The sequence below is a fragment of the Amblyomma mixtum genome, chromosome 1, assembly GCF_055824585.1.
Source record: "Amblyomma mixtum isolate Tamu chromosome 1, ASM5582458v1, whole genome shotgun sequence".
Taxonomy (NCBI): Eukaryota; Metazoa; Arthropoda; class Arachnida; order Ixodida; family Ixodidae; genus Amblyomma; species Amblyomma mixtum.
The window spans coordinates 27,522,754-27,541,656 of record NC_143012.1 but is presented as its reverse complement, the minus strand read 5'-3'; the positions used below and the strand labels follow the sequence as shown (position 1 = coordinate 27,541,656).

General features: G+C 49.5%; 1 protein-coding gene across 3 annotated transcripts in view; it reads right to left on the bottom strand.

The window, feature by feature from the left end:
- Nucleotides 1-18,903, bottom strand: part of LOC149365843 (latrophilin Cirl-like) — a 298,689-nt gene that overhangs the window by 220,211 nt on the left and 59,575 nt on the right. For all 3 annotated transcript variants that reach the window (XM_089546655.1, XM_089546665.1, XM_089546678.1), the window contains exon 2: nucleotides 18,705-18,772. The gene's annotated coding sequence lies outside the window, so the exon portion shown is untranslated. The remainder of the gene's footprint in view (nucleotides 1-18,704; nucleotides 18,773-18,903) is intronic.

Below are 18,903 nucleotides of genomic sequence, written 5' to 3'. Positions count from 1 at the left end.
TAGAATACCTAACCTAACCTATCCTATCCTATCCTACCTTACACTAAACAGAAAGGAGTAAAGAGGGAGTAAGCTGCACTCCAGCGCACTCCCTTTATGAGAGTGTGCCAGAGGACAACTTACTCCATTCTTACTCCCACGCAGGCGTATTCGTGTTTAGAATACCTAACCTAACCTATCCTATCCTACCTTACACTAAACAGAAAGGAGTAAAGAGGGAGTAAGCTGCACTCCAGCGCACTCCCTTTATGAGAGTGTGCCAGAGGACAACTTACTCCATTCTTACTCCCACGCAGGCGTATTCGTGTTTAGAATACCTAACCTAACCTATCCTATCCTATCCTACCTTACACTAAACAGAAAGGAGTAAAGAGGGAGTAAGCTGCACTCCAGCGCACTCCCTTTATGAGAGTGTGCCAGAGGACAACTTACTCCATTCTTACTCCCACGCAGGCGTATTCGTGTTTAGAATACCTAACCTAACCTATCCTATCCTATCCTACCTTACACTATACAGAAAGGAGTAAAGAGGGAGTAAGCTGCACTCCAGCGCACTCCCTTTATGAGAGTGTGCCAGAGGACAACTTACTCCATTCTTACTCCCACGCAGGCGTATTCGTGTTTAGAATACCTAACCTAACCTATCCTATCCTATCCTACCTTACACTAAACAGAAAGGAGTAAAGAGGGAGTAAGCTGCACTCCAGCGCACTCCCTTTATGAGAGTGTGCCAGAGGACAACTTACTCCATTCTTACTCCCACGCAGGCGTATTCGTGTTTAGAATACCTAACCTAACCTATCCTATCCTATCCTACCTTACACTAAACAGAAAGGAGTAAAGAGGGAGTAAGCTGCACTCCAGCGCACTCCCTTTATGAGAGTGTGCCAGAGGACAACTTACTCCATTCTTACTCCCACGCAGGCGTATTCGTGTTTAGAATACCTAACCTAACCTATCCTATCCTACCTTACACTAAACAGAAAGGAGTAAAGAGGGAGTAAGCTGCACTCCAGCGCACTCCCTTTATGAGAGTGTGCCAGAGGACAACTTACTCCATTCTTACTCCCACGCAGGCGTATTCGTGTTTAGAATACCTAACCTAACCTATCCTATCCTATCCTACCTTACACTAAACAGAAAGGAGTAAAGAGGGAGTAAGCTGCACTCCAGCGCACTCCCTTTATGAGAGTGTGCCAGAGGACAACTTACTCCATTCTTACTCCCACGCAGGCGTATTCGTGTTTAGAATACCTAACCTAACCTATCCTATCCTATCCTACCTTACACTAAACAGAAAGGAGTAAAGAGGGAGTAAGCTGCACTCCAGCGCACTCCCTTTATGAGAGTGTGCCAGAGGACAACTTACTCCATTCTTACTCCCACGCAGGCGTATTCGTGTTTAGAATACCTAACCTAACCTATCCTATCCTACCTTACACTAAACAGAAAGGAGTAAAGAGGGAGTAAGCTGCACTCCAGCGCACTCCCTTTATGAGAGTGTGCCAGAGGACAACTTACTCCATTCTTACTCCCACGCAGGCGTATTCGTGTTTAGAATACCTAACCTAACCTATCCTATCCTACCTTACACTAAACAGAAAGGAGTAAAGAGGGAGTAAGCTGCACTCCAGCGCACTCCCTTTATGAGAGTGTGCCAGAGGACAACTTACTCCATTCTTACTCCCACGCAGGTGTATTCGTGTTTAGAATACCTAACCTAACCTATCCTATCCTACCTTACACTAAACAGAAAGGAGTAAAGAGGGAGTAAGCTGCACTCCAGCGCACTCCCTTTATGAGAGTGTGCCAGAGGACAACTTACTCCATTCTTACTCCCACGCAGGCGTATTCGTGTTTAGAATACCTAACCTAACCTATCCTATCCTATCCTACCTTACACTAAACAGAAAGGAGTAAAGAGGGAGTAAGCTGCACTCCAGCGCACTCCCTTTATGAGAGTGTGCCAGAGGACAACTTACTCCATTCTTACTCCCACGCAGGCGTATTCGTGTTTAGAATACCTAACCTAACCTATCCTATCCTATCCTACCTTACACTAAACAGAAAGGAGTAAAGAGGGAGTAAGCTGCACTCCAGCGCACTCCCTTTATGAGAGTGTGCCAGAGGACAACTTACTCCATTCTTACTCCCACGCAGGCGTATTCGTGTTTAGAATACCTAACCTAACCTATCCTATCCTACCTTACACTAAACAGAAAGGAGTAAAGAGGGAGTAAGCTGCACTCCAGCGCACTCCCTTTATGAGAGTGTGCCAGAGGACAACTTACTCCATTCTTACTCCCACGCAGGCGTATTCGTGTTTAGAATACCTAACCTAACCTATCCTATCCTACCTTACACTAAACAGAAAGGAGTAAAGAGGGAGTAAGCTGCACTCCAGCGCACTCCCTTTATGAGAGTGTGCCAGAGGACAACTTACTCCATTCTTACTCCCACGCAGGTGTATTCGTGTTTAGAATACCTAACCTAACCTATCCTATCCTATCCTACCTTACACTAAACAGAAAGGAGTAAAGAGGGAGTAAGCTGCACTCCAGCGCACTCCCTTTATGAGAGTGTGCCAGAGGACAACTTACTCCATTCTTACTCCCACGCAGGCGTATTCGTGTTTAGAATACCTAACCTAACCTATCCTATCCTACCTTACACTAAACAGAAAGGAGTAAAAAGGGAATAACCTGTCCTCTAGCGCACTCCACTTTATGAAAGAGAGTGCGCCAGAGGACAACTTACTCCACTTTTTACTCCCATGCAGGCGTATTCGTGTTTTGAGTTTAACGACCTAGAATGAATAGAAGAATGGGGTAGATCGCAAAAAGCAGGTTCTTTCAGATCATGAATGGCAGTTTCCCAATATCTCTCAAGAGAAAAATATACAACAGCTGGATCTTACCGGTACTCACCTATGGGGCAGAAACGTGGAGGCTAACAAAGAGGGTTAAGCTTAAGTTAAGGACAACGCAGCGAGCTATGGAAAGAAAAATGATAGGTGTAACGTTAAGAGATCGGAAGCGGGCGTAGTGGGTGACTGAACAAAAGAGGCTTAACGACATCCTAGTCGAAATCAAGAGGAAGAAGTGGGCTTGGGAAGGGCATGTAATGCGAAGGCGAGACAACCGCTGGTCCTTAAGGGTAACGGAGTGAATTCCAAGAGAAGCCAAGCGTAGAAGGGGCCGGCAGAGAGTTAGGTGGCCGTATGAGATTAAGAAGTTGGCGGGGATACGGTGGCTGCAGTTGGCAAATGACAGGGTATGCAATAGTAGGAAAAAAAAAAAAACCAGGAAGGAATAGAATAGTAACAGGAGCAGGCAGGGGGACAGAATAGCTGGCTCTGCTGACACACCTGAGCGAAAAAAATAGTTCAGAACACATCGAACATGGAGGTATAACGTAGTACATTATTTGAAATAGATAAGGTAAGCGTTGAGTTAAAGGCGAAACATGATACAGAGAGCACCATTAGTTACATCAAAAGGGCGCAATTGTCTCCCGGCCAGAATTTGTAGGGCCCCCTCGCTGCCGTAAACAAATACCACGTTAAATCGCATATGCCACGTGCAGTCGTTACCGTGGCATATAAGCTGAGCCGTAAGTAGTCGGGCCTTTGTATCCAGTCAGACCGGCGACGAAGATTGAAGTGACAACAACCCGTCGCACAAAAACGTGCAGGCTTTTTTTGTGTGTGTGTCTGTAGTGCTCTAAACAAAATGGAACAGAAAAGCTGGAGAACTGGTGGAGTTAATCCTCTTTCTGCACAGCGCCGGTTTCGGGCAGAGGTTTATGGCGTCATCATTCGCTCCTTCCCCTGCTGCCAGTTGCTGGCGGACACTCTGTGAGAGTAATAATACCACGGTTTGTCACCCGGGACCAGTTACGACTTCCCCGCTACAAGCCGGCCTTCGTCTATAGATTTCCGAATAATAAAAAAAAAAAGTTGAAAGCTTACACTCGTCGGTGACGCATGTATTTCCTCTACCGTCATCGTTCGTTTCCGCGCACTATCTGTTAGACGTTGAATGCGACAATTTCAAAGGGGACGCTTAAACCCGCGTTAATACGGTACATGCACGCAGCATATCGCTAGCGACGTTCGTCGAGTGGATAGATATAGCCCGCCGACGGGAGAGGCCTCTGAGTACGAGCGTACTGCACGCCACCATGCGACGGAGGCAGTATCGCGTTGGCGGTGGGGAGGAGGGGCTGAGATGGGCTGTAGTCGTGAAACGAGCCTTTGACTCATTTCCCGGCACGGTTACACGCCATAACTTTCCGCTTCGCCCATCTCTGGAAGCGCATCTCCCCCCGCGGCTTCCCAAGGGGGGGGGGGGGGGTACCGTACACACAAACGCCTCCGCCGCCCCCGCCGCTGCCTTCGGCGTCCGTTGCTCCGGGAAACCGAGAAACGGTCTCTCGACGATAGCGCCACCTCGGAGCGGCTTTCGGTGGTGCGTGGCACGGTTATGGGGCGGGGGAAGGAGACGCCGGGCTTTTATATCGAGATTGGCGAATTTACCGGAGAATGGCGTTGCGGGTGAGAGATACCAATTCGAAGCACAATTCTCGCACGTTCGAGTGGGTCATATGTGCCAGGCTCCTAACGCGTTTCTTCGCCGCATTAGAAAGTGTTTTTTTTTTTCAGAGATTCCTCTCTGACCGAATCGACATTGAAAATTGGTTTTGATGAAAGGAAATGACGCAGTTCAGTCTCAGATATCTCGGTGGACACCTGAACCGCGCCGTAAGAGAAGGGATAAAGGAGGGAGTGAAAGAAGAAAGGAAGAAAGAGGTACCGTAGTGGAGGTTTCCGGTATAATTACGACCACCTGGGGATCGTTAACGTGCACCGACATCGCACAACACACGGGCGCATATTGCGTTTCTCCTCCATAGAAACGCGGCCGCTGCAGTCGGGTTCGAACCCGTGTACTACGGCTCAGTAAACAGCCAAATTCAGTTTATCTCCTGTTAATTGTTTTAGTACACTATGATATCGTTACAGCTATAACTCGGTTAATTCGAACTTCCGCGGTTCATACGAGCTGACTCTTTGGTATCGTTGCTTTTTGCCCCGTTGCCCCTTTTAAAAATGGTTGGTCTCCTTCAAGCTCGAATTGTCGATACTCGAATGTACTGATATTTGCAAAAAGCGAGCGTTTACTCATTCACATCCTCTCAAGAGCAAACCGTGCACCTACAAAGGAAAGTTCTACAGGTTTCACGGAAACTTCGCAATTGAAGAAAAGTTCACCCTGGTCCGGGGACATCGTGCCCATGAACACCGCCTGTCCAGGGCAGTCGCTCTACCAACTAAGCTAGCCATGCAGGACGACCAGCAGATGGCAGGGCGAGACTGAACTGATCAAGAACTTGTGGGAATCCTGGCTTCCCGCCGTTGCCTTTGCGCGGCTGTTGCCGGCTTCCCGCCGGTCGACACGAGAGAGAGATCCCTCCGAGACGGCGTAAGGTGCGTACGCAACTGTTTGTCTGTGCCGGCTTTTACCGTTCGGACCAGTGCTTACTCGAGCTCGCCCGCACGTGTCCTCTGACCTGCAGCGGCTCGAGCCTGTCCAGCGGGGTCCAGCGACCTCCGACAGGCGTACCTTGCGTTTATTGCCCACTCTCTCTCGCAACCGGCCCAACGGTCGACACGAGAGGGAGATCACAGCACTGCCGCGGGGACATTCTCCTGCAGCGGCGTGCTAGCGGCGCGCATTGCTCGAGTCGCTTCGTGCGCGCAGCGGAGCCTTGCTCCTCGCGCGCCCCCGGGACGGGCTGACTATTGAGTGTGTGTGTACTGCTGAAGGACGACGTGAATAAACGTCTCCTTGGTGAACTTGGAGGTCTATTTCTTTGCGGCGAATCGCTCTCCTCCCAGCGGAGGTTGAGTGCACCGCATCGGTGTCCCAGTGGTGTGTGGTGACGGCTGATCGGGGCCCTTGGCTCGCGCGAAGCTCGAACCCGCGGTGGTTGGTGGCCTGTGTCCACGTAGAAACCCACAAACTCCAAGTAGGAACGGAGTTAGTCTGCATGTTTATAGGAGGAATCCCCCAAGGTGGAGTTGGTGTGTAATGGAGGAGTGATTGCTGATTAGCAACCTATGCGCAGCTATACGAATAAAGAGGAAAACAACTTTAATGGAAACCTCGCTGTTGAATAAAAATACATCTTCGTCCGGGGAGTAATTATTCCAATCATTCCCTTATTAAACATCCATAGTATATACATAGCGGGATACATATACATAGTACACACACACACACACACACACACACACACACACACACACACACACACACACACACACACACACACACACACACACACACACACACACACACACACACACACACGCACACACACGCACACACACACACACGCACACACACACACACACACACACACACACACACACACACACACGCGCGCGCGTCCAAAACCGTCTTAAACAAGTAGTTAGTTAGCCCTGATTGATCGATTTGCCGAAACATCGTATAAGACGAGCAAAATATTCAATCAGAAAGTCGCGCAGGCATAAGAACCGCGCAGCGTCGTGCTAAAGAACAAATTACGACACATAGCACGTTGCAGTGAGCTTCGTTCACTATGGCTTCCAGGGCTTCTGGCACGCCCAGTAATCCCAGCAGGCGTCGGCGAAGGAGGCGACGACCAAATAATAGAATCTGGAAGACGGCAGCTAGCGTATAGGAGCGAAGCCGCAATCGACGTCTCTCCACAGAAAAAAAAAAAAACACAGCACAAACAGACGCACACACGCAACCAATGGGCGGCAAGCGACGTGAGCTTCTGGTGGAAAAGCATGTAGTAGCGGTGTCTTTCATTAACCCTGAAGCAGCAGCAGCAGCACAAGCCCGGCTCCCCGCACCCTCGGCGCGCGCCGATGCCCCGGACCGTGTGACGGGACTGCCGAGGCGACCCTCCATCATTGCGCTGTAATCACAGGACATCGAAATTTCTGGGCACGTCCGAGGGACATTCTCTTCGGCGCGCGGCTGCCGCCCGCCCGGACGCCGGCGTCGAGGTGGCGGACCCCGCGGAGGCGTTCCTGCCTCGCTTCGACGCGGCGGAAATAAAAGCCTTTTCCGGTTAGAGTGGCCCGACTCCCTCTCTGTACTGCTTTCGCTGCCAGTAGCACAAAGACGGCGAAATTACTTTCCGGTCACAATTAAACTGCGCACCACCCTGACTTGACGCTCTGTGTCAAAGCTACGAATGCACTCTTCGAAAAAAGGTAGTGGTACTTACTAACTTTGGGGTGGTAACTGGTTGTCACATATGTTACTACCCTGTTAGTAACTGCAGTTAGTAACGGGAAGGTTAGGAACAGTTACTAACCCATTGAGTTAGTTACGGCTGCTACCCGCAGTTACTAACGGGAAGCTAGTAGTATTTACTAAGATAATGAACAGAAACTCGGAAATGTTGCTAGATTGATCGTACGGTGTGTTGGCGTCGCTTGTCAAATTTATGCGTACTCTGAAAATAAAAAAAGCTTCATAGTCAATTTCACTAATTTCGGAATCCAGACAGAGCTATCAGAGCATGCTGGGCGTAAATCACAGACTTAGGTTTAAGCTTATCGCGCATTGCATGTACAAATTATGCGAGGTGATGGCATCAACAACCTTACCGTGCGCACACAAAGGTTCAGAATGCAGGAAAAGCACAAATCAGAAAGAGTCACACTCGCACACTGCGCGTACACATGTAGGGAAATCTTTGTCGGTCTTAGATACTCCGTAAATCAGACTCATTTACGGGCTAGTGGCTTTTACCGGTTGAGCTAAGATACCAGCGTTAGTTATGAAGTTGAGATTGTAGAAACAGCTTAGCCTACCTAACCATATGCCCCAGCAGAATTGTTTAATTACAAAACCAATTTATTGGCACGACAATCTGTATTAGTTATAGTCTTTGATTTTAATAGGAACGGTCCCTAACTAGGTAGTAACTAGCGACCATAGTTAGTGAAAAGGTAGCAAGGGCTACTTTTACTAATTATATGCCTTAAATAGCTTATAAAAAGTAGCTTCATACAACACAATGTGTCTATATCGACTGTCACACGCCGTTCGGTTAATGGCGGGTGCGGAATCACAGTAAGCGGAAAGAGTGCGGCGCGCAGGAGGAGATCCAGGATTGGCAACACGAACCCCCTGTGCAACGCTTTTGTTTGGCTTTGCGCTCTCTTCGAGACGACAAAAAAAAAAAAAAGACATTGCCTGCTTCGAAGCACGCACGCACGCACACGCGCACGTGTGGCGAGGAATTGGTCGCAATAGATATAAACCGGGCGTGTCCAGCGAGCGGACAGCCAAAGCCGCGGTCAAGAATCGAAGCTGCTTCTGCGGTCGCGGCGCTGCCCTTGGCACCGAGGAGAGAGGGCCCGAGAAGCGAGACGAATGCGGGTGACCGAGTGCTCCTGTCAGGCCGATGAGCGCCGGACTTGTCGGCCAATCGGATTAGGGCTAGAGCCCCGAGATTCGGCCGAGATCGCTCCGCGGGCTCTCCCCTAATGACTCCGAGATGCGGGTGTGCCGTCTGCTCGCTTCCAACGCAGACGGCTTTCCGGCGCAGCCGTCTGCTGCAGGCTCGTCACCGGACAAAGCAAAACACGCAATGGAAACGAAAAGGAGCTGCGTGCAACGCCTGAACGTGGAGGACAGTCACCGTGTACTGCTTCCGAACGGATGCAGGCCTATGAACGTTACTGAGTCAGTCCTTTCGGGTGGCGTCAGTCGTAGCCCATGTACAGCATTGACACGCTAAAACCAACGTGACACAGCAGGACAGAACATATCATAGTACAACACAACTGAACTCTACAGAACAGAGCACAACCGCAAAGCATAACATAACACAACAGAACACAGCACAGCGCAACAAAAGCACACAGCATAACACAACATAGCATCACACAACATACCACTACAAAAAAGGACACTAGAGAAGACAACGCAACAGAGCACAGCACATCGCAACACAACCACACAGCACAACACAACATAACACCCGCGGTGGCTCGGTGGTTACGGCGCTCGGCTGCTGGCTCGAAAGACGCGGGTTTGATCCCGGCCGCGGCGGTCGAATTTCGATGGAGGCGAAATTCTAGAGGCCCGTGTGCTGTGCGATGTCAGTGCACGTTACAGAACCCCAGGTGGTCGAAATTTCCGGAGCCCTTCACTACGGCGTCACTCATAGCCTGAGTTACTTCGCGACGTTAAACCCCAATAAACCAAACCAACAACATAACATAACACAACATAACATAACATAACATAACATAACATAACGACATAACGCTCTGACCTCTGTGGTCCAGTTAACAACGGCAGCGTTCGCTCTCCTAAGATAGGAGGTGGTATTAAACACGCATCTTGAGTTCAAAATGCCTATAAGCGGACACAACAACGAAGCGGCTTTTCCCCGTCACAGGAGCACTTTCTAGCCAAAGGCGTCGGCCGATTCTCATGAGCCTGCTAGCGTAACAATGCAGGGAGTGGCATATCCATGGTCGGGGATAGTATCCCCCCCCCCCCCTTTCACTGTCATGCCGCTCCCTGCATTGTCACGCTAGCAGGCCCATGAGAATCGGCCGACGCCACTGGCTGGAAGGGGATCCCTTGACGGGGAAAAGCCGCTTCGTTCTTGAGTTGTATCCAACTATAATCTCATCGGCTGTAACTAAACTCCATACGGCAAGACCCGGAAGCACAGAACGCGACGGGTTCCCGGTGTAATACGTTCCAGGACTGCAGAGGAAATACACAGACCACACTGCACAAGACGAGTGGATGGCCGTATTGTGCTGCTTTATTGTTTACCCTATGCGCTTTCCGGCCACTTCGGCGCCACGTGGCATAGTTTGGGCTTCAAGGACGCGGGGAACGGGAACACGCGTTGTTCTGCGCAGTGTCCAGGATCACCGCGCGAGGGGAACACGGAAGAATGAAGGGGAGCGAAAAAAATAATGGTAAGAGAGAAAACGGAATCTCCGACCCGCTTTCTTCGGGACAGCCAGAGAAGGTGGGCGCCAGGAAACAGGGATATATATCACCCGTTCTCTTCCTTTTTTTTTTCTCCCAAGAAGCACGGGAGAAACGTAAACAGCTCGCAGCGTGTCCGGCACCTGTGTTTACACGGGGCGCACTACAGAAGAAAGAGCTGCAACAAATGGGCATCGCGAGCACACGCCAGCCGGTGGCGCTGCTGCTGACAACAACAGGGGAAGGAGTTGGTGGAGGCGGACAGATCGCCCCCGAACCCGCACGGAGCGGAAACTTTCGCCATTCGAAAGGAAAGGAGGGGAAAAAAATAGAAACAGACTTGTGCGCGAAGGGTCATATTTCTCCCGAAACGCGCGCCATTTCTCTGCGGCGACGATTACAAGGCTTGAAGCGAAAAAGAAAAAAAAAAATCTGAACAGTAAGGGAACAGTTAACAGAGGAGGTGTACTCGGAAAACTGCGGTTACGGTGGAGGATGGTTTACCTCAAGAAAGGTTTGCGCTGTTACGACCCATCTTGAGACCCGAGATGAAACAGAGGGAGATTCAACGTAGCGGCAATTTTGACGGGTCGTTTGACTTCAACTTGACCCCACGATGACCTCACGAAAAAGGGTGACTTTCTGGGAAGTGGCCGACGAGGCTCTTCCCACACTCGGCTCGGCGAAAACGACCTCCCCTTCGAGAAGCAACCGACGACAGGAGAAGAAAGGGTGTCCCTCGTCTTGAGAAAAAAAAAACCCGGAACGAATCAGAGGAAGCCTGCGCAGCTGCGGCTGTGACGTCAACACGCCACAATGCTATAGGAATGCGGACTGCGGACTTAGGAATGCGGACTCGCCAGTTCCCACGTGCGGGCTCTAAGCAGGTGTCTTAGTTGGCAGTGACGTGTGGTGCCGATCTTTTGTTCCACGATGAGTTACCGCCTAGTGAGGAGGCTCAACAGGTATTCGATGGCGGTGCTGGTGCCGATCTTTTGTGTCGCGATGGAATGTCGCCTGGTGCAGGGGCGGAGTCTTGGGCTATATAACCTGCGACCAAAGTGGGCACGAACGCTCTGGACCTTCGGTAATAGGTTCATCCAGTGTGGCTCTGGACCTTCGGTAATAGGTCCATCCAGTGGCTCTGAGCCTTGGTTAACAGGCTCATCCAGACGCTCGACGCTATGAACTCTTAACTTTTGATTCCTTGCTCTTCTTTTTGTAAATTTTTGTAAATAAGTGTTTTAGTTTCTTACCATTAAATCTGCTTGTTTTTGAAATCACCAACCAACTGCGAAGTTCAGACAGTTTCCTTCATCCCGGACGAGCCCCCTTGGAGACGCCACAACTGGCCACGCTACCTCGAGCGGTAACAACTGGTGGCAGCGGTGGGGTCTGCTACCTTGCGTAGCAACAACTGGTGGCAGCGGTGGGATCTGCTACCTTGCGTCACAACAACTGGTGAACAGCGGTGGGATCCGAAGCCTGGGATCCGAAGCCTGGGATCCGAAGCCTGGGATCCGAAGCCTGGGATCCGAAGCCTGGGATCCGAAGCCTTGGGATCCGAAGAGACTGGTGAGATACGAAGACCCAACAACTGTGGATCAGCGATTGGGAATCTGAAGCAACAAGCGGCAACAACGGTCGGCCAGCGAGAGTGCAGCTGTCTTGGACATGATCACGTGTGTGGGTGAGTGCTTGGCTTTTCCTTTGATGTGGACCAGGTTCTAAAAGAGGGTTAAAATTTAGAACTGGTAGACACCTGTGCTTAAATCTTACAGGTTTGGTATTTTTGCATAGTTGTTTTGGAAATAGCTCAGACTCAGAACTATCATGGACCTACAGAGACTGCAGGAGTCGGACCTGTTGCTGTTGTGTGAGGAATTGGGGATTGAGACAAGGGGTTTGGCACGAAAACCCATGATAATTCAGGCCATTACTGATTTGGGGGCAGATGATGAGGAGCTCATTGAAGAGTGGAGTCTCATCGAACAAAAAAAGGAAGAGCAGCTCAGACAGCGAAAAGAGCAGGAGAAAGAGCAGCTCAGACGGCAAAAAGAGCAGGAAAAAGAGCAGCTCAGACAGCAGAAAGAGCGAGAAGAGGAGCAGCTCAGACAGCAGGAGGAGCGAGAGAGAGAGAAAAAATGGCGTCAGCGCGAACGTGAGAGGGAAGCAAAACTACTGAAGCTAAGGACTGAGCTCAGTAAGTTAGAAATAGAGTTGAGCAAGAGGTCGGGCGGTTGTCCCCAGCAAGTGGTACCTCTTCTCAACAAGGAGGCAGGCGAGAGGTGTGAAACTATTCCGCAGAAAAGCCTCCATGTGGATAAAGAACAAGAAAGGCGAAAGCTTCGCGAGGAAAACGAAAGGTGTGACGCGCTTACGGTTAAGCCTGAGACAGATAGCGCGTTGGCAGATAAGACTGAGGTCCCGCGCCAGAAAGAATGCAGTGAGGTTCGGGGTGCGCGCGATGACAGAACCAGACAAGGGACACCGCTGGTGCAGCTGGCGAGCACTGGCGGTCAGAAAGTTGAGGCTGTACTAAGCGACACAAAGAGTGAACGGGAATCGCCCGACGGCAGCCGTGAAGCGCCAGGGAAGAGCGCAACGTTCGCGGAAAAGTGCCGTACAGACGAGATTGTTTCTGTTGCCCTGAATGAGGAGGATGCTGCTCCGATAGGGAGACAGCCGGAAAATGAGCTTGGGTGCTCAGACGAAACCACAGGAGTGGACGATTCAACAGTTGAGCCGCCGCCTGGCACTGTGAGTAGTAAACCGCAAGTAGCGTCGCGGCGCAGGAAAAACCGCGAACGCGACAAGCGAATGAGGATTGCTAGGGCAGGTGTTAATGCTGATGCGAGGGCCGGCAAATTAACTCTGGACAGCACCGCGAGAACTGTTGAGGGAAAGGGTAAACCAACAGTGTCATTTTCCCGAAGGCGGCTGGGCCCGAGGAAAGCCAAGGTCACTGCCCTTGCAGGCCGAAAGCACCATTGTCCAATGAAGAAACATCGCGAACGCGACAAGCAATTGAGAAGTGCCAGTGCAGGTGTTGATGCAAAGGCCGGCAGATCAACAAGGGACGGCACCACGAAAGCTAGTAACCGAAAAGGAAAATCAGTGAAATTTTCCCGAAGGCGGATAGGCCCGATGAAAGCCCAGTTGACTGCCCTTGCGAGCCAAAAGAGGGACAGACGGCGTAGTCGTTGGACACGTGACGCATGCTACGCGTTACTAGCGTTACGAAGAATAGGGCTCGACAGCCACACAAAGGGGCGCCGCAGAGAGCGCGTGAGTCGGAGGGGGACGCGACAAGCCGGGACAAAAGACTGGAGAGGGCGCCCTTTCCCTAGTAGGCCGCGCGGAGGCGGAAATAATCAACCCCGCAGTTTTTTTGAAGCACCTGCTTGTGGACCGGCCATCCGACCGCGACCGCGCAGGGCGCGGCTAAAGAATGTCCAATTCGGGGAATAAGTGTTTGCCTTTCTTATTTTGTGCATTGACTCACTGTAAAAAAAAAACCGGGACAGGGATGAAGGCAAACACAGTTTCAGTTTTAGTGGTAGTGGTTTTTGTAAACTTGATGATTTTCGATCAGTTTGCTGCTTTTAAAGATGTTTGATTTTAAAGAGTACGTGCAAAAAGGGTACATTGCATGAAAACGCGGACTTCTTAGCTGTTCTTTTTAATCAGTCCGGAATGCTCTTTATGAACCAAAATTGCTACTAATAGTTTTATTCGTGCGTTTTTGAAAGTGAGGGTGTACAGTAGCAGGTTCGGTTTTTCTCAGCTTGCGTGGGTCCTGGGAGTTTTCAGTGTCGGCTATTCACAACGGCTATACTAACCGGATTATAGCACCCTCTTTTGGAACTGGTTTGCTCGGAGGAAAGTTGAGTGTTTGCTTGCGCATGTGGTTGAAGTTTCAGAGACGCCTCAAAGAATTTGGCCGGCGTAATAGAAGACCACGTTGCGAGCGGCAGAGGGCTTCTGGCATACTTCTGGCACGCTTCTGCAAGTCGTCTCTTCGTGCAGCAGCGATGACTGCTACTCGCCGAGACTCGTCTGGTGGGGGAGGTAGCTGTTACGACCCATCTTGAGACCCGAGATGAAACAGAGGGAGATTCAACGTAGCGGCAATTTTGACGGGTCGTTTGACTTCAACTTGACCCCACGATGACCTCACGAAAAAGGGTGACTTTCTGGGAAGTGGCCGACGAGGCTCTTCCCACACTCGGCTCGGCGAAAACGACCTCCCCTTCGAGAAGCAACCGACGACAGGAGAAGAAAGGGTGTCCCTCGTCTTGAGAAAAAAAAAAACCCGGAACGAATCAGAGGAAGCCTGCGCAGCTGCGGCTGTGACGTCAACACGCCACAATGCTATAGGAATGCGGACTGCGGACTTAGGAATGCGGACTCGCCAGTTCCCACGTGCGGGCTCTAAGCAGGTGTCTTAGTTGGCAGTGACGTGTGGTGCCGATCTTTTGTTCCACGATGAGTTACCGCCTAGTGAGGAGGCTCAACAGGTATTCGATGGCGGTGCTGGTGCCGATCTTTTGTGTCGCGATGGAATGTCGCCTGGTGCAGGGGCGGAGTCTTGGGCTATATAACCTGCGACCAAAGTGGGCACGAACGCTCTGGACCTTCGGTAATAGGTTCATCCAGTGTGGCTCTGGACCTTCGGTAATAGGTCCATCCAGTGGCTCTGAGCCTTGGTTAACAGGCTCATCCAGACGCTCGACGCTATGAACTCTTAACTTTTGATTCCTTGCTCTTCTTTTTGTAAATTTTTGTAAATAAGTGTTTTAGTTTCTTACCATTAAATCTGCTTGTTTTTGAAATCTCTAACCATCTGAAGTTGAGACTGTACCTCATCCTGTACGAGCCCCCTTGGAGACGCCATCAACTGGCCACGCTACCTCGTGACACGACAACTGGTGGCAGCGGTGGGATCTGCTACCTTGCGTCACGACAGCGCTTAATGTGCTCAGAAGAACTGCAGTTGTACACTAAACGAAGAAAAGAGAACCTTTATTAGACTCGCCAAAACCAAAACAAAATAAAAAAATAATGGAGCACTTTCACGCGGAAGGAGTAGCATAGCCACTTAATCTTAATCTTAAACTTGACTTAATCTTAAAAGTGACGGAAATCAACCGAGGAACAAAGAAGAAAATGAAGAAAAACGCTGATTATCGCCTCCTGTTATCGAATGGCACAAACATGGCTGAAGAAATTCTTGTTCGCTCCAATCGGAATAGCGTGTAAAACGAAATCTACCGAATAGTTCATTTAAGGCTTTGAAAAAAAAAAAAAGACCCAATAAAGTGACGTAACTGCTCCTCCGAAGTCAAGCATTGCATACATCTAATGAACTGCGCAGAAGACACAAGACGAAAACCCGTCTAATTAAGGCAACGAGCAAACAGCGGCGCTGAGCACAGCATTAGCGCTCCCATTCAAGATTTAACACTGGTTTCCCTAATGTGTTTCATTCCCTCACAGACTTGCAAGCTTAATACATATGTGCGTCCTTGAAAACAAAGAACCAGCTAATAGTCAGCTCCTTTAGTGCTTCCGCTTTCCGCTGTCTTACCCCCCCCCCCCCCCCCCTTTATTTTTTTACACTGCGCCGTTCCTATGAGATGATCAAATAGTGCACTGTGCAACTCGTATGCCCTGCAACATCAGCAGAAAAGCACTGTCTAGCGGGAAACGTTTCGTTCAAAGATGTGCGCCTTTTCGTGTCTGTGAGTGGAGAGGGGGCGGGAGCCACAGAAGAAAAAAACAACAACGTAGGGATGAAGGGGATAAAAGGGAAAAAGGGAAGCATGGGAGGAAGCAACGCGTCGAGGAGCTGTCTCCGAGAGATGGCAAAGAACAGAAGAAGAAAGAAAGAATACAGAGAAAGAAAATGGAGACAGACGGAGCGAAGACGAAAAGAGGAGTAAGTCGAGTGATAAATTAGGCTTGTCACGCGGGATGAAAACTATAAAGAGAGGGCGGAGATTGGGAGAAAAAGGAAGAACGTTTTCCCCCGCCAGAACACGCGCTACGCGGCGGCTTATGTACGCCTCGGGGTTGGCTTCGTGGCGGTAGAGACACGGCGATGGCGACAGAATAAGAAGAACGTTTATTTAAAGCCAGGAATCTTGGGAACACCCACGGACGCGGATACGTAAAAGCGCAATGCGAATGAACCAGATATATATATACTCATGCGGACACATAGAGCGGAGGTGTGTTTCAGCTCGTAAAGACGGCGAGACGACGTCGAATGTAAATGTGCGCGCTTTCGAAAGTAGAGAAACGGGTACGATAAAAATAAACACACGTACAGGCCCGAAAAGCGAAGAGGAAATGCACGGCTAATAGCATGTAAAAAAAAAAAGTGGTAAGGGGGGGGGGGGGGGGCAGGGAGATCTTTAGGGATAAATGTTTCTTGATATACAGCTTCCTTCTTTGCTGATATATTCCTTGTGTTCCTTTTGTTTCAGGGTGGCCAGGAAGGGCTTATAGACGACGGCGCGAGAAGTTGACGGTCGTATGATTTTTCTTGTTCCTTTATTAAAACACGCATGCAAGGTTGAAGGTGTTAACGCTTGAAATGAGGTCTACGAAATGGAGGAAAAGATAAAATAATAACAAAATGCGGCATAAATTGCCACTGAGCTTGAGAGCAAAGTCTCGTATGTGGTCGTTCCGCTGCCGTCGTAGTATATTCGTGGCACAGGATTACGCCTTCCAATGTTTTTTTTTTTTTAAACAGTAACGTAAACGGAAATAATCGAACTGACAATATACAAGGACAGGCGGTGTAACTTTGGTTGGAATATTTTTGTTTTCATTCACAGCTGTAAAATTTCTGGAATAGAAACGCGGTGGATGCCGAACCTCGTTATAACGAAATAATGGATATAGCGAAATGATGATACCCCTTGGAAGCTCGGTCAACAAGAGATATAACGAAGCTACGGCTATAACGAAGTCATCACCGGGCCCCTTCCACTTTGTTATAGCGAGGTGGCAACTGTGTGAGCGCGATTGAGCCCCAGCATACCACGTGCACTTCGTTACAACAAACCCGCCAGAAAAGAAAAAAAAACGACCGAATCTTGCCCAAAGTACGGCAAAATGTTTTGTCGCAACGATAAATTTTAAGGCGGAAGCCTTTAATGCCTCATCGTTGTAAGCAGGAGTTGTCGACAGAAAATGTCACGCTTTTCAATTGGTCGAAATGCTCGTGACGTCATAGTGCGCGAATTTCAAATGGGGCCAATTGTACTTTGGCTAGTAACCATGCAACCAATCAAAGGGATCGTATAGTGATGCTCCAACTAAGTGGGATTGAGTTTAGTTAATTGCTTAATTAATCAATTAGCCTAATTAAGATAGAGGAGAATGAAGAGGTCAGAAGACAGAGGAAAAGAAAAGAAAGAAAGAAAGAAAGACGCGCGTCGCAGCGACAACAGCGTCCGCGGAAGGAGACGCTGCTGAAACAACAGATAAGTACGAAGCCGCGTTCGCTCCACCACCACGCACTTCCCCACTCAGTTCGACGTAGCTCGTTTCATATACGTTGTGTCGAACATCCTGGACAGTTGCAACATTTGACAGGTGAATGACAGAACACGATGGATAAAAATACAACGATATAAATATGAAATAGCCTAATTAACCTTTCTAGTTAGACCGCATAAATCAATAAAACCGAGAACGAAATTGGTCGAGTTGGGGAATCGAACCAGGGTCTCCGGAGTGCGATACGAGCACGCTAGCCACTCCGTAATGCCAGCTGAATGGTTTGGAATGAACAAAGGCGCGTCTAGCTAATACGGCGTCTCCGTTCACTCCTATCTTCCCCCTTTCCCTTACGGCGAGGTGCAGGTGTCCACCCAGATATGCGAGAGAGATACATTTCCTTTCCTCAAAAAATAAATTTACCGTCCAGCAAGGCGTACAGCCGAATTGGCGATGGCGTTCTGTGGACTCCCTGGCAGCGTTGCAAGACGCTGTCGCGTTCCACTCTTACAGGCGAAGCTTAACATGTTAACCACACATCAGTAACACACGCAGACAGCCAATGGACGCGTCATTCGCTGGTAGCACTTGAATCATCATTCACAACCACATTCGTGGCAGAATGCTGTACTCAGGCTTTCGCCTTGCACCACTTTAGTCGCCAAAGTGACTCCTAATTTTTTTCTGTAGTTCTGTCGCTACAAGGAACAGCACAATAGTACAAAAAGTCCTGTTGTTACTACGAACGTATGCTTATGTTTATTATGTTTATTGTGCTTTTACTTGATTGCTAGCTTTCTTTCTTAACATCTTTTTCTTCATTTATTTTTTCAGTTTTATGCGTCCACATTCGACTACGTTATCTGGTTAATAAAATAAAAAGAAGCAGCTAGTCGCGGATACAACTCAAGAACGAAGCGTTTTTCCCCGTCAAAGGACCCCCTTCCAGCAAATGGCGTCGGCCGATTCTCACGAACCTGCTAGCGTGAGAATGCAGGGAGTGGCAGATGAAAGGGGACAGTCCCCTCTCTGCACTGTCACGCTAGCAGGATCATGAGAATCGGCCGACGCCATTTGCTGGAAGGGGGTCCTTTGACGGGTAAAAACGCTTCGTTCTTGAGTTGTATCCGGTTAGAGTGCTCAAGGTCAAGCAGGACTCACCTTCACAACAGTTGGCACATGTCGCAGACGGACTGGCAGATGAGGTTGTCGTTCATCCACAAAGGAGCCTGCGCAGACGAATAAAATTCGATGTCAACACGGATGTTGCCACAACGCACACGAAAGCAGACCTGCATAGGCACGGAACGCTTTCGAAACCTTCTCTCGGAATCAATATCGATTCTGACACACTGATGAG